The sequence below is a fragment of the Medicago sativa genome, chromosome 3 (assembly GCF_051527215.1).
Source record: "Medicago sativa cultivar Bolivia chromosome 3, Bolivia_mono, whole genome shotgun sequence".
Classification (NCBI taxonomy): domain Eukaryota; kingdom Viridiplantae; phylum Streptophyta; class Magnoliopsida; order Fabales; family Fabaceae; genus Medicago; species Medicago sativa.
This window is the reverse complement of record NC_140751.1, coordinates 53,093,030-53,108,724: the sequence shown is the minus strand read 5'-3', so window position 1 is coordinate 53,108,724 and position 15,695 is coordinate 53,093,030. Positions and strand designations below refer to the sequence as shown.

Sequence of the window (15,695 nt, the reverse complement as noted above, 5' to 3'; positions counted from 1 at the left end):
TTAGATGATGAATAATTCCGCTGCAAAGTATTAATTAATTGTTGATTGAATTTTGAAGGATAAATATTAATTTATTCCATTTATGATTTTTAAGAAGTGTAGCATTCTGTTTAAGTTGTTAAACTCTGATTTGTATTAAGAAATTTTTACGTTGGGAAAACGGGGTGTTACACGTCCTATATGGGAGAAGCCCGAAGAGAAATCTTTGGAATGTCTAGTGTTACATGACATGGGTGCCAATGACCTTGTGGTATTACAAAAGATTATTCGAACATGGGAAAATTTAACAAGGGAAGTGATTGGAAATGCAAGGTTGGATCCAGCAAAGAGACTTAACGACAATGGGTTAAAGAAAGAGTCCAACAAGTGAAACTACCATTCATTGTCAAAACCCCTATTCCACCTTGGTCCCCCGAGCTTATTCCTATTTCAATAGAGGAAGTAGAAGAGCTCAAAGTAACCATTGCACAACTCAACAAAGAAAAAGAAGAGTTGCAAGCTATTCTACTCAAAGCTACTCAAGAAAACTGCACGCTAAAATGGGAAGGAGTTTGAAAGGACAAAATCATTGAGAGTATCAACAAAAGGCTAAGGCTTGAGGAGGACGAAAGACGCAAGGTGCATGGATGTTTGGGAGGAGCAAATTCTTAGCTCAAGCATAAGAACCAAGAGCGAGATGAACTCTTAGATAGAGCCGACGAATTGAGAGAGCTATCAAAAAGATCTCAAGTTGAGGGAAATAAGCTAAAAGAAGAGCTCGAAGATGCAAAACAACAGATAACAAACATGGTGAATGGGTATGAGGGATATGTGCTAAGTGAGAGGCTACAAAAGGAAGCATTGGAAAGAGCACTTGTGAGGAGTCAACTTTAATTGAAAAAGGAACAAGAGAATTTGGAAGAATTCTAGAATTTCTGTGACCGTTAAGGAGAAAATTCTGAACACCTCAAAAGAGAAAATGAAGGGTGGGAGCATCGCTATATGAACTTGGTTAACTTGGTTGAAAGTGGAACTCTTTTCCGAGTACTCCATGACGAATGTCTGCATTGGAAGAATGTTTTCAAGACTAGCAAAGTAGGCCAATGATGTGATTGAAACCATCCATACGAAGTTGGAAGCAGCTGAAGTAGCAATGCATCCCTTGAACACTCCTTCGGAAGTCACTACTTTTGTTGAATTCTGTAAGACTATGAGAAGAGACTTTAGGGAGGAGATTGAGGCAATCTAAAAAGTTTGTAACCTTCTTGTTTGTATGACTCTTTGATTATTAATGAAAAATCCTTATTGCTTTTCGGTTACTTATGTTTCTCTTTATCTCAATACCTTTACAATTGGTAGATACTTGCGGTAACATCAAAAGCCTTGCAATTCCCAAAAACTAATCATAATAATAAAGGAAAAAAACTTTTTCATGCATTTGCATTAACGTCATCCATAACATGCATACATTTGTCTCCATTTGATCTTCTTCAAGGCTACACACCTCCACAAATTGAGAACCCTACTGAAAGTGGTCTGTCTCAGCCTCGTCCTACTCAAGCATCAGTAGCTCATCCAAATGGAACTCCTGTTATACATGAGAATGATTATATTGCTGCATGATTTCCAATGCCTCAAGGTACAACAGAAAACACAATGTTGGTGTATCATTCTTCCAACCCGTCAGGCCCTCAGAGGGATCATACCAAACCTTCAATAGATATACGACCAGCTGCAGTAGGTGAGAATGAAGAAGTTAGAGGGAAGATTCTTACTTTAGAAAAAAGGGTCAAAGTAATGGAAGGGAATAGTGAATTTGGGTTGGATCCTCTTGGTATGTGCTTGGACCTAAATGTGGTGATTCCCCCCAAATTCAAAATTCCAGATTTTGAAAAATACAAAGGATTGACTTGTCCTTGCAATCACTTGATCATGTATTGCAAAAAATGGGTATAGCTACACAAGATAATAAGCTCCTCATCCACTTCTTCCAAGACAGTCTCAGTGGTGCTTCTTTGAATTGGTATATGCATCTCGAGAAGAGTAGGAACCAGACTTGGAAGGATTTAGCATAAGCCTTTGTCAGACAGTACAAATACAACATGGGTATGGCACTAGATAGGATGCAATTGCAGGATTTAACCAAGAAGGGAACAGAAATGTTCGAAGAATATGCACAATGGTGGAGAGAATTAGCATCACAAATTGAACCACCTCTGTCCAAAAGAGAACTGGTAAGAATTTTCATAGGAACCCTACAAGCTTTATAATATGAAAAGGTGATAGAAAGTGCCTCCTCCGGTTTCTCTGATTTGGTCATTATTAAAGAGATGGTGGAAGTGGGTTTAAAGAATGGAATGATCGCAAATGCTCAAATGGTCAAGTTGCTGCAAGGAAATTTCTGACCTCTTTCCCCGAGAAGAAGGAAGGAGAGACCAATGTCGTAATGACTGATCCTCGAAATTCCTATCGTCCGCCTAAAAATGCCTATCATCCCTATACTCTTCAAGTACCATACCAAGATCAGTATTATGTTGCCACAACAACACCTGTGCAAAATCATTGGAGTCCAACCTCAGATCAGAATCAATATCGACCTCCCAACAATCAGCGGCCATGTCAGATCGACCCGATCCCCATCCCTTACAACCAACTTTTGCCTCTCTTGATAAAGAATTCTTTAGTGGTGCCTCAAAATGTCAGACCTTTGAAACTGCCATATCCGCATTGGTGTAATAATCCAAATGCAAAATGCGAGTTTTATTCTAGGGAAATTGGCCATTCCATTGAAGATTGAAGAGCACTTTGAGAGACGATGCAAGAGCTAGTCAACAATAAGAGCATGTCCTTCCAAGAGGAGGGGCCCGATGTGAAAAACAATCATCTGCCGAGTTATAATGTCCTAAATGTCAATGATGTGGAGGACAGTGCAGACTTTGACGAGATCAAGAGAGTATAAGAAGTAAGAAATCATTTGCTGATGGTCCATGCCAAGCTCGCCAAATGCGGCTTGATCAAAGGAACTGATGACAATTGTGAAGAATGAGCCTTAAGCCCCGAAGGTTGTTAGTTGGTCAAAGAACAATTGCAAGAATTGATAAATCAAGGCATATTCCGAGTTAGTCAAACAAGGAAAAGGGCATATGTCTCAGTTATTGAGCTGCACTTTGAAAGCAACAAAGAAGTGCTGAAACCTACCGAGATCCATTATAAAAAAAGAGGCTCCCAACTATTGATGAACCAAAAGCAACCTATTGTCATTTGTGTTCTATCGCCATTTCCTTACAAAAGCTCTAAAGCAGTACCTTGGAATTATGATGCAACCGCCTTTGTCCATGAACCTGAAGAGAGAGCAGAAGACAAACCTATGAAGGCAATGGATAAGGTTACCCATATTTCTGAAGGCAGTGGAATGAACCGAAGTGGTCGAATCTTTTCTCCCAAACAACTTAGAAGAGAAACCAACGAGGTAGCTGTAGAAGCCCAGAAAAGGAAAGAAGTGCCTAGTCAAGACAAGAGGCAGGAATCCGATAATCAGTCAGCATTTAAGGAAGATGATGAGTTTGTGTACTCAAGCAAGGAGGAACTTGGGATAGTCATCTTCCACTAATAGAGTTCACGTATAATAACAGTTATCATTCTAGTATTGGAATGACACCTTTCGAGGCTTTGTATGGTAGGAGGTGCAGAACTCTGTTGTGTTGGTTTGAGTCAGGAGAGAATGTGGTTTTGGGACCAGAGATTGTTCAATAGACTACTGAGAAGGTAAAGATGATTCGAGAAAAGATGAAAGCGTCGCAGAGTCGACAAAAGAGTTATCATGATAAGCGTAGGAAAGACCTTGAATTTCAAGAAGGAGATCATGTATTTCTAAGAGTTACTCCCATGACCGGTGTTGGTCGTGCATTGAAGTCAAAGAAGTTGACTCCGAGGTTTATTGGTCCGTATCAGATATCTGAGAGAGTAGGGACGGTGGCTTATCGAGTGGGTTTACCACCGCATCTTTCGAATTTGCATGATGTGTTTCATGTGTCGCAACTTCGGAAGTATGTTCCGGATCCATCTCATATGATCCAAAGAGATGATGTGCAAGTTAGAGATAACCTTACAGTGGAGACCTTACCAGTGAGGATCGAAGGTCGTGAATGTTATACCCTAATTTTGGACCTAAAAATACTAACTCAATTCTTCTTTTCTTGCATTTCAAGTCATTTGAACTGTCTTTGATCAATTGCATCTTTCCTCTGCATTTTATTTCAATGTTATTTGCAAAATTCACATAGAAGGGCATTTTAGTCATTTCTTGTGTTAAAATTTCTCTCAATCTTTTAAAAATTTGTTTGAGTCCTTTCAAATAGTTTGAATAAGTCCTCATTTCAATTCTGAGTCAAAGTCCATCTCAAAAATTGCATTTAAAGTCATTTTGAGTCAGTTTTGCCCCTAGGGGCATTTTAGTCTTTTCATGTGTTAAAGCTCTGTTTAATCCCCTAAAATTGTCTCTGAGTTTTTAATTTTGCTTGTATAAGCTCTTGCTTCAATTCCCTGTTAAAAATCCATTTTAAAATTTGCATCTGAGTCATTTTTTAGTCGTTTTAGCCCCAGGGGCATTTTGGTCTTTTCACACAAAATTCCGGCAGAGAGAGGTTACTTTAAAGTACCTCATTTAGAGTAGTTGGTTCATTTTAGTCCGTTTTGTGTTTTTTATTGGTTTCACTTTACGTTTATTCAAAATTACGTTTTTTATTCAATTTTATTAACTTTTTCTTTTCATTTTAGTCCTAAGGTTCCCAAAAATTGCATTTTTAGTCCCTTGAGTCACTTTATTTTCTTTTAGGTCCTTTTTTGATTCGATTTTTTTTTTTAAAGTCAAACTTCTTAAGTCTTTTTTGGTCAAATTACATTTCAGTCCACTTAAGTCTTAAAATTGCATATTAGTCCAAATTATCAAAATTGCAGTCAGGCCCCAAAGTCTTAAAAAATTGCAGGTCAGTCCTTAATTCATTTCAGTCCAAGTTTAGTCCAAATCCACGTGGCAGCAAAGCACTGGTCCAACTATCACACATGTCAGCCTATATAAAGGCCACATCATTCAATGCAGTAACAGAATCAATCACAACACGCCAACTCATCAAAAATCACCAAAAACACGTTTCTAATTCTCTCTCTGATCATCAAAGATCAAACACCAAAATTTCCAGAAAAACCTTCAAGAACACTCATAACAGAAACCCTAACCGTTTTCCAGAACTTCGAAATTCATCAGATTCATATCAGTTTTATCAACACGAAGCTTAATTCAGCAATTATTGTGAAAATCAATTCGAATTGATACGAACTCTCAGAGATTCATCAAGAACCTTCATCATTGAGCTCGTACCTTCGCAATTCGAACACAAAAGTGCGATCACGAAGGGTTTTCTTGAGAAGAGAAGAAGAGAAATTGAAGCAAAATCAAACCAGTTCGAAGAAGAAGAAGATCAAGCACCGATTTATTTTCGGTTTCGAAGCTTACCAGAAGAACCAAAAGCTTGCAAGGATCTATCTTGTTCGAATCTCCAGATCAAACTCAGGTAAACACACAAATCCTTCTCGTTTTAACTTTATATCATCATCGAAGATTCGTAGTACAAGATAAACGGTGAATCGAAGTGAAGATCCTGAAAAGCTTTTGAAAAATTTCAAAGTCGAAACCCTAATTTCAAAAATCATGAAGATTCACCGTTTATTTTTCCAAATCAGAGTGTATAATCATCATCAGTGAAGAAAATAGGACGAATTAGGGTTTAGTTTCGAAAAATTTAGGAAAAGTTTGAAAACCCTAGAAACTGTGAATACAAAGTCCGATCTACTTCGTTTCCACTATGATTTCACAAAAATAACCTCAGATTCGTGAAGAGGGAAGGAAGACGGACATTTCTGTGTGAAAAACTCTTTCAGATCGTCGGAGAAGATGAAGATTCATCTTCCTCCGCCGTTCCTCGGCCGTCCTTCCCAGTTCCCGGCTAGGTTAAGGTTGCAGAGAGTTTAGAGAGAGAAAGGAGAGAAGATGAGAGAAGAGAGAGAAGTGAATGGAACGAATGAGGCCTAGACCGGCCTCTTAAGTTATATAGAGGGAGTGAACCGGACCGGTTCACCTGAACCAGTCTGGTTCACCTTTGAACCAACGTCTCAACCGTTGATCTTGCTGTATGATCATGTGTACGGTCCTGATCCAATTTCCTTGTGTGCCTAATTGAGCTTATCATGCGCTGCTTGGCTAATCACCGTTAGATCTAGGGTTTTGAAGGGAGTGGATCAATCCAACGCCTCTGAGGCATTTGGATGATCCAAATCCACTCAGGACTCTGGGCTTGGGCCTGTTTGTTGTGGATTTCGTGATTTGCTGAATTTTCTTGTTATTTCTACACTGCACTTTGCTTCTTACACCTCCTGTGCGTCAAAATTTTGTGCCAAAATTCCAAATAAATTCCCATGAGTTCTTGGTATTTTCTTTAGTGTTTTATGGTATTTTTGCATGATAAAATTTGACAAAAAAATAGGTGTATTAATTCTTGTTACTTGTTTACTTTTCTTGGTAATTTTTGTGAAATCTTGTTATGATTTGACCATGATACCTTGTTATGTGATATTGATGCTTGATATTGACTTTGTGATGTGTTTATCTCTGGATATGTGCTTGTTTTTTTACAGTTTTGTGTGTCCAATTATGAGTTTCTTGTCTTGCAAGTAATGAGAGATTTCTTGTGAAAATAAAGTGTAAAACATGCTTAAAATGTGCCATAAGACTTGGCTTGATATTCCCTCATAATTCTTGTGTTAGGACTGAAATAAAACACTTTGTGAAGTGGTCATGATGTGAGGATTATAGGTCATGTGTTTGCCTTGTTGTTGTGGTGATTTTGTAGGCATATTTTACTACTTGTTTTGTTAAGCTTTGCCACTTTGTTAGTGCCATCTTACTTACCTATATCTCTATCTCTCTATGCCTTATATTACTAACAATTTCCTCTATTGTATTTCGTACATCATGAGCATTTCATCTTCCATCTCACATCTTCATCCTTTTATTTTTCTACACTTTAAAGTTCATGCAAAAAGTAGAATGTAAAACTTAGGAATTTTGTAATATTTTTCTTATGCCTTTAAATTCTTGCAAGACCATAGAATGTAAACTAGGGCACGATGTAATAAGGACAATGGACTCTAATGATGTACACCGACACATGCACACACATCACTTTAGGTATATAGCTAGAATATGCATGTTTAGATGTATGTTTAGGATTGAATGCTTTAGATGTATGCTTAGGCTTTATACTTAGAAAAAATCAATTTTCCAAAAAAATATATGAACAACATCACTCAAATATTTTTCTTAATAAACCTTGGGATCAAAATCCCATTGAATTTTCCTTTTCTTTTCTTAAACAAAAATCTTAAAGAATTTTAATCATACTTAGACCTTTTTGCAAATGACCAATTCCACCTCACATTTTTTTACAATCTTATGCCCTTGAGGTCTCTCTCTCATTCTTCAAAATCCAATTTTCAAACTAAAATCAACCAACAAAAACAAAAACATTTTTGGAAGAGAACTACGGTGGATTTGATCCCTTAAACGGGTACGTAGGCAAGGAACAAAATTCCTTCAATTCAAATAAAATAAAAATTCAAACACATTCTTCTCCCTCCAATTCTTCACTTAGAATATTCTTAGGCTTAATATCACTTTCAACATAGCATTTAAAAATAAAGCGCGCGCGTAGAAATTAGAGACGGTTCCTATAGGATACTATAGTCGTTATGGGTGCCTAACACCTTCCCGTAGCGAAAACAACTCCCGGACCTTGATTCTCAAGGGTTTTGCTTACTTTTTCCCTTCCCAAGAAAAAATAAGATATCACCGGTTAAAAAGGTTCAAACGTAATCAATGTTTGACACCCGAAAACCAAGATAAAACAGCTGGCGACTTCACTGGGGAGATTCGAGAGTTACGCCTAGTCTTTATTTCCACGCTTGCGCTCTTTTTACTTGTTTCTTTTACTTGCTTTCCTATGTGAATAAATGTTTAATTTCTTGCAAACGTGTGGGGTGAGAATATCAAAAGTCCTGCACCCGGGCTGAGTGAACTTAGGATTTAGGAGGGATATAGTCGACAATTCATTCCGGGGGTTGCCTCGTGTTTTGGATTATGCGATCAATCCCACATAGTTGAGGCATTTTGGGGGTGATGTTGTCGGCGCGTGTTGTCGCGTTTAGGCACTTTACTTCTAATTGTTCTATGACGCTATGAACCGTAGATAACCAAACCCATCCATGGCCATTTTCTAGGACGTAGTGCGGAGGCTAAACCGAGTGTTGTCTCGAGTTTTGGTCATCACGCGATACTACACTCAAGTTAGGCCTTCCACGGATAATCATGGAGCGAGTGTTGTCTCGTGACACCATGATATACGTCGGAGAGGTTGCAACTTGGGAGCCTTTTTAGAACCCGGTTACTATTATCCTAAAGCCCTAGTTCACCGGACACCGTGTCCACCCATGACTCCTCGACTTTGAACTTCAACCCACCATGTTTTCTCCGAACTTGAACATAGTCATGCATTCACGCATACATGCATACATGCATAAACTTTTGTCATGCATTGTTATTGAAGGGCTTAGACAAGTTGAATTTGTAAACATTGTAGGAATGAAGAAGACTAAGTCCTACAAGTTCAAGGAAGTGGATTTGGCTAGTTTGAGAGATTTGGCACTCAGGGTTGAGGATCCGACTGGTTTCCGACATCGTTACGGGGCTTTACTTACTATTCTCCAGACTAATGTGGATAAGAAGCTTGTGCACACTCTAGTGCAATTCTATGATCGGGAGTATCGGTGTTTTACTTTTCCCGACTTTTAGTTGGTGCCTACTCTAGAGGCTTATTCTCACTTGATGGGTTTATCTATTGCTAAGGGGGTGCCCTTCGCGGGACTTGAAAATCCTCCTACTCCTTTGGTTATTGCTAAAGATCTCTATCTCAAGACCACCGATGTCTCCAAGAATCTTGTCACTAAGGCACGCATCCGAGGGTTCACTTCAGAGTATCTTCTTGGGAAAGCCAACCTCAATACCACTTGTCAGGACACTCTTGAGGCTATTCTTGCACTTCTCATCTATGGGCTTATTCTCTTTTCGAATCTTGATGACTTCGTGGACATGAACGCTATTATGATCTTCCACTCCAAGAATCTGGTTCCTACTTTGCTAGCTGACACATACCATGCTATTCACGATCGTTCCGGCAAAGGTCGTGGATATATTCTTTGTTGTGTGCCTCTCCTCTATAGGTGGTTTATTTCGCACCTTCCGCAGTCTTTCCACGACAATCCGGAGAATTGGTCTATTTCACAGAGGACTATGGCTCTCACTCCTAATGAAGTGGTTTGGCTCACTCCCACTTCTAGGGTTAAGGAAATCATCTTTGGCGGTGGGAAGTTTCTTAATGTACCTCTTCTTGGTACCCGGGGTGGAATCAACTATAACCCGGAGCTTGCTTTGCGACAATTTGGTTTCCCGATGAAAGGAAAACCCATCAATCTTGCTACAACTCCTTACTTCTTTCACTACTCCAATGCTCCCACGAGAATAAGAGAGGATTTCATGGAAGCTTGGTCCAAACTTCGGAAGAAAGAGGTGAAGCATATGGGTGTAAGGTCCAGTGTTGCTCATAAGGCCTATACACAGTGGGTGATAAACCAAGCTGTGGAGATCGGTATGCCTTACCCCTCTATGAGATATGTGTTTGCATCTATTCCTACCATGCCTTTGCCTCTACTCCCACCTACCCAGGAGATGTATCAGGAGCATCTAGCTATGGAAAGTCGGGAGAAGCATCAGTGGAGGGCTAGATACTATGAGGCTGAGAACTTGATCATGACTTTGGATTGAAAGGATGAACAGCAGACTCATGAGGTCTTGACACTGAAGAAAGAGTTAGCTAAGGCTAGGAGAGAGATCGAAGAGAAAGATAGGTTGCTTATGAGGGACTCTAAGAGGGCTACGGGGGCCCGTGACTTCTATGCACGATACTGCAGCTATGAGTCTGAGTCCGAGGATGATGCTTCCACTTCCTATGTTTGAGAATTTCTTTTTCCTGTTGTTATTTCCAGTTATTTTTGTTGTTTTACATTTCAAAGTCTATCCCTTGGCTTAGCATTTCAAAGGGAATCGTCTTGTAAAACTATATGTTGGTTGTTTGTTTCCCGTTTATGCTAATTGTTGTTTAGTAATGTTTACAAGTTTCTAGTTTGTCTAAAACCCTTCGATAACACAAAAAGAGTCTTTTTGCATGTGCATTTACACATTTCATGCATCATATGCACTCATTGGTCACAAAAAACTTCTCTCGTGCTCATTGCCTCCTGGTTTTGTCCGCCGCAGTCTGAAAAGTGGCTCGTGTTCGCAAAGTCTACCAACCAGATAGAATTCATCAAACAAGATTTCACAAGAGAAGGATTATGGCTAACTTTAAAGAAGAAAATGCTCAGCTCCGTGCCGAATTGGCTGCTATGAAAGAAGACTTGGCTAAGGCTCAGGACGCTATGTCCACTATGATGGCTGCCCAAGAACAACCAGCCACATCTGTCCCAGTTTCTACTGAAACAATTCCCTCTATCCCACTGTCTACTGTGGTTACTGATGCTCGTTTTGTTATGCCCAATGGGCGTCCTTATGGACTCTCAGCTTACTATTCTCCTAATACTGCTGCTGGTGTCTCTGGTTTTGCTAGTCAAAGACAGATTCCCGTATCCACTGCTATGCCTCAGGTGACTACTGTTGTTACCGATCCTATCGTCCACACTGTGCAACAGGTGATTGATGTCGATACTCTGCGTGGACAAGACCCTGCAATGGAAGCTATGAAAAGACAGTTAAGGGAGTTGGCTGGAGAACTCCGTGAGGTCAAGGCTATCCGTGGGAACAATGTCTCTACTAAGGCTCGGGATCTGTGCTTGGTATCCCGATTTAAGATTCCTAAGAAGTTTAAAGTGCCAGATTTTGACAAATACAATGGATCTTCCTGTCCACATAGCCATGTCATTCGGTACGTCCGAAAGATGGCCAATTATGCAGACAATGATGCACTGATGATACACTGCTTCCAAGACAGCCTAGCAGAAGATGCGGCAGATTGGTACACTGGTTTGAGCAAAGACGATATCCATACTTTCGAAGATCTTGCTGCTGCCTTTGAAAGTCATTATGAGTTCAACACTCGTCTGAAGCCAAATAGGGACTCTCTTAAGTCCTTGTCTCAGAAGTCAGATGAAACCTTTCGTGAATATGCCCAGAGATGGAGAGGGGCAGCTGCCCGTGTTTCTCCTCGGCTTGATGAGGAAGAATTAACGCAGACATTCCTGAAGACTCTAAAGAAGGAATATAAGGAAAGAATGATAGTCTCTGCTCCAAACAACTTCTCCGACATGGTCACTATGGGAACTCGTCTAGAGGAGGCTGTCAGAGAGGGTATCATTGTTCTTGAGAAGGGTGAATCTTCAGCCAGTGCACCAAAGAAGTACGGTAATGGCCACCATAAGAGGAAAGAATCTGAAGTAGGGATGGTATCTGGCAACCCATCTGCAGCTGCTACACAATTACCTCTGCCCTATCAATACATGCAGTACTCTCAACATCCTTTCTTCCCACCATTCTATCAGCAATATCCTCTGCCACCAGGTCAACCACCAGTGCCCGTTAATGCCATTGCTCAACAAGTACAACAACAGCCTCCTGCTCAGCAACAACAGCAGCAACAACAGGGTCCTCGGCCCAAGACCTATTTTCCACCAATACCTATGCGGTATGCTGAGCTGCTCCCAACTTTACTTGCTAAAGGACACTGTGTCACTAGACTAGGCAAGCCTCCGCCTAATCCTTTGCCTCCCAGGTTCCGACAGGATCTTACATGCGAATTTCATCAGGGTGCTCAAGGCCACGATGTTGAGGGTTGCTATGCTCTGAAATATATTGTGAAAGACCTGATAGAAAAAGGACGGTTGACTTTCGAAAATTGTGTTCCTCATGTTCTTGACAATCCACTTCCAAACCATGCCGCAGTTAACATGATCGAGGCTTTTGAAAGAGTTCCTGTTCCTCAAGAGGATCTCATGTTGGATGTCCGTAATGTTGTTACTCCTTTGGTGCCGCTACATGTCAAGCTTTGCCAAGCTTCTTTGTTCAATCACGATCATGCTTCTTGTTCAGAATGTCTTCAAAATCCCATGGGTTGTTGTGTGGTGCAAGATGATATACAGAGCCTGATGGATGACAAACACCTGATTGTCAGTGATGTATGTGTAATTGTGCCAGTGTTTCATGATTCTCCTGCTGGAAGTGCATCCCAGACAAGAAATGTCGAACCTTTGGTGATCAGGTTACCTGGTCCTGTATCATATGCCTCTACAAAAGCAATTCCTTACAAGTACAATGCAACCATGATTGAGAATGGAGTGGAGGTGCCTCTGGTATCCCCAGTTACAGTTGATAATGTTGCGGGAGAAATTACAGCCCTGAGAAGCGGAAAAGTCCGTCCACCCTTGTTCCAAAAGAAGGTGGTTACACCTATTGCCACAGTGACTCCACCAGTTGCTCCCCCTATTGACAAGAGCCCCGGCCCAACAGGCCAATCTATTGACGAGTCTAATCTGGACGAAATTCTGAGGCTTATTAAGAAGAGCGATTATAAAATTGTTGACCAGCTGCTGCAAACTCCGTCAAAGATATCCATCTTGTCTCTGCTCTTGAGCTCAGAAGCTCACAGGAAAGTGTTGATGAAGGTACTGGAACAGACCTATGTTGATCATGAAGTCTCTGTGGATCAGTTCGATGGAATAGTGGGTAACATCACTGCTTGCAATAACTTGGGGTTTGGTGACGATGAACTCCCTGGAGCAGGGAAACACCACAATTTAGCTCTGGATATCTCGGTACACTGCAAGTCTAACATGATATCCAATGTGCTGGTGGACACTGGATCATCCTTGAATTTAATGCCTGAATCTACACTAAGACAGTTGAGTCATCGTGGAATCTCTCTGAGGGGAAGTAGCTATCTGGTTAAGGCTTTCGACGGATCTCGCAAAGATGTTCTTGGGGAAGTAGACTTGCCAATTACCATTGGTCCCGAGACATTTCAGATTACTTTCCAGGTCATGGACATCAATGCTTCTTACAGTTGTCTCCTCGGAAGACCATGGATTCATGACGCTGGGGCAGTAACTTCTACTTTGCATCAAAAGCTCAAGTTTGTGAAGAACGGTAAGATTGTCACTGTGCATGGTGAAGAAGCATATCTGGTTAGCCAAGTGTCATCTTTCTCTTGTGTTGAAGCAGGGTCCGCTGAAGGGACGTCACTTCAAGGCTTGACTGTTGAAGGTGCGGAGCATCGAAGAGCTGGTACTGCTATGGCTTCATTGAAAGACGCCCAGAAAGCTGTACAAGAAGGGCAAGCTGCTGGCTGGGGCAAAGTGATCCAGATTCTGGAAAACAAGCGTAAAGAGGGCCTTGGATTCTCCCCAACCTCTGGTGTTTCAATAGGAACTTTCTACAGTGCTGGGTTTATCAATACTATTACTGAAGACGTTGCTGAGAGTAGTTATGTGCCTACATTTGTTGTACCAGGAGGCACTGTGAGAAATTGGGAGGCCATTGATGTTCCTTTAGTCATGCATGCTTCCATGTAATGTGTCTTGTTGCTCATGTTTTTTTCTTTTTGTTTTCAAAATAACAATCCTTTCGCTCTGCCCAAGGCGAAAATGATATCATTGTAAGGGCATGTTTGTTTCGGCATTGCCGTCATCAATAAAAGTTGTCGTCTTTCTCACGACTCTTTGTTTTTTACTCTTTAGTGCCTTTTTCTTGGAAATAATGGTAATGCCAGAAAGAACCAAAACATCCATATTTTTCTTATTAATTTCAAAAATTTGCATAGAAAACATTTTTTAAAATCATCCCAATCATATTATGCAGATTGAACCATAATAAACCCGTTGAACACAGTGACCCTATGGTTCCTCCAAATTTTGAATTTCCTGTATATGAAGCTGAAGATGAGGAAGATGATGAAGAGATACCGTATGAGATCACTCGACTGCTTGAGCAAGAAAGAAGAGCCATTCAGCCTCACCAGGAAGAGATTGAGCTTATCAACCTGGGTACTGAAGAGAACAAGCGAGAGATCAAGATTGGTGCCGCACTTGAGCCAGAGGTGAAAAAGAAGATTACTCAGCTTCTCCATGATTATCCAGACGTCTTTGCATGGTCCTATGAAGATATGCCGGGTCTAGATCCCAAGATTGTGGAACATCGGATACCGACAAGACCTGAATGTCCTCCTGTCAAACAAAAATTGAGAAGGTCTCGTCCAGACATGGCTCTTAAGATCAAGGCTGAAGTGCAAAAGCAAATTGATGCGGGTTTCCTCATGACAGCTGAATATCCTGAGTGGATTGCCAACATCGTACCAGTACCAAAGAAAGATGGGAAAGTTCGAATGTGTGTTGATTACAGAGATCTGAATAAAGCCAGTCCAAAAGAAAACTTCCCATTGCCTCATATTGATGTACTTGGTGACAGTACTGCTCAATCCAAAGTGTTCTCTTTTATGGATGGTTTCTCTGGCTATAACCAGATACGGATGTCTCCTGAAGATAGAGAAAAGACGTCCTTCATTACTCCATGGGGAACATTCTGTTATAAAGTGATGCCGTTCGGCTTGATAAATGCTGGTGCAACCTATCAAAGAGGTATGACCACCCTGTTTCATGATATGATTCACAAAGAGATTGAAGTATATGTTGATGATATGATTGTGAAGTCAAGTGATGAAGAGCAGCATGTTATGTATTTGAAAAAGATGTTTGAAAGACTAAGAAAGTACAAGCTGCGTCTGAATCCTAACAAATGCACATTTGGTGTAAGATCAGGAAAGTTGCTAGGCTTCATTGTCAGCCAAAGAGGCATTGAAGTTGATCCTGACAAAGTCCGAGCCATTAGAGAGATGCCGGCCCCTCAAACTGAAAAGCAAGTCAGAGGTTTCCTCGGACGTATGAATTATATTTCAAGATTTATATCTCACATGACTACTACCTGCGGACCGATTTTCAAGTTGCTCAGAAAGAATCAACCTGTTGTATGGAATGATGAATGCCAGGAAGCTTTTGATAGCATTAAAGAATACCTGGTGGAGTCACCTATCCTTGTCCCACCAGTGGAAGGAAGGCCTTTGATTATGTATCTGTCAGTGTTAGATGATTCAGTGGGTTGTGTTCTCGGTCAACAAGATGAGACTGGTAAGAAAGAGCATGCTATCTACTATCTGAGCAAGAAGTTCACCGACTGTGAGACTCGGTATACAATGCTTGAAAAGACTTGTTGTGCTTTAGCCTGGGCTGCCAAACGCCTGCGTCATTATATGGTGAATTATACAACTTGGTTGATATCCCGAATGGATCCAATCAAGTACATCTTTGAAAAGCCTGCTGTTACTGGGAAGATTGCACGTTGGCAAATGTTGTTGTCTGAATATGATATTGTGTACAAAACTCAGAAAGCAATCAAAGGAAGTATCCTTGCTGAGCATCTCGCTTGCCAACCTCTTGATGATTACCAGCCGATTAAGTTTGATTTCCCTGATGAAGAGATTATGTATCTGAAAGCAAAAGACTGTGAGGAA

The 15,695-nt window shown here is 40.7% G+C and overlaps 1 long non-coding RNA gene and 1 pseudogene across 1 annotated transcript in view; one reads left to right on the top strand and one right to left on the bottom strand.

The window, feature by feature from the left end:
- The window catches only part of LOC146938275 (uncharacterized), a 53,897-nt gene that overhangs the window by 18,753 nt on the left and 19,449 nt on the right, over window positions 1–15,695 (bottom strand). The window lies entirely within an intron of this gene.
- On the top strand, window positions 1,609–2,801 carry LOC146938276 (uncharacterized; annotated as a pseudogene).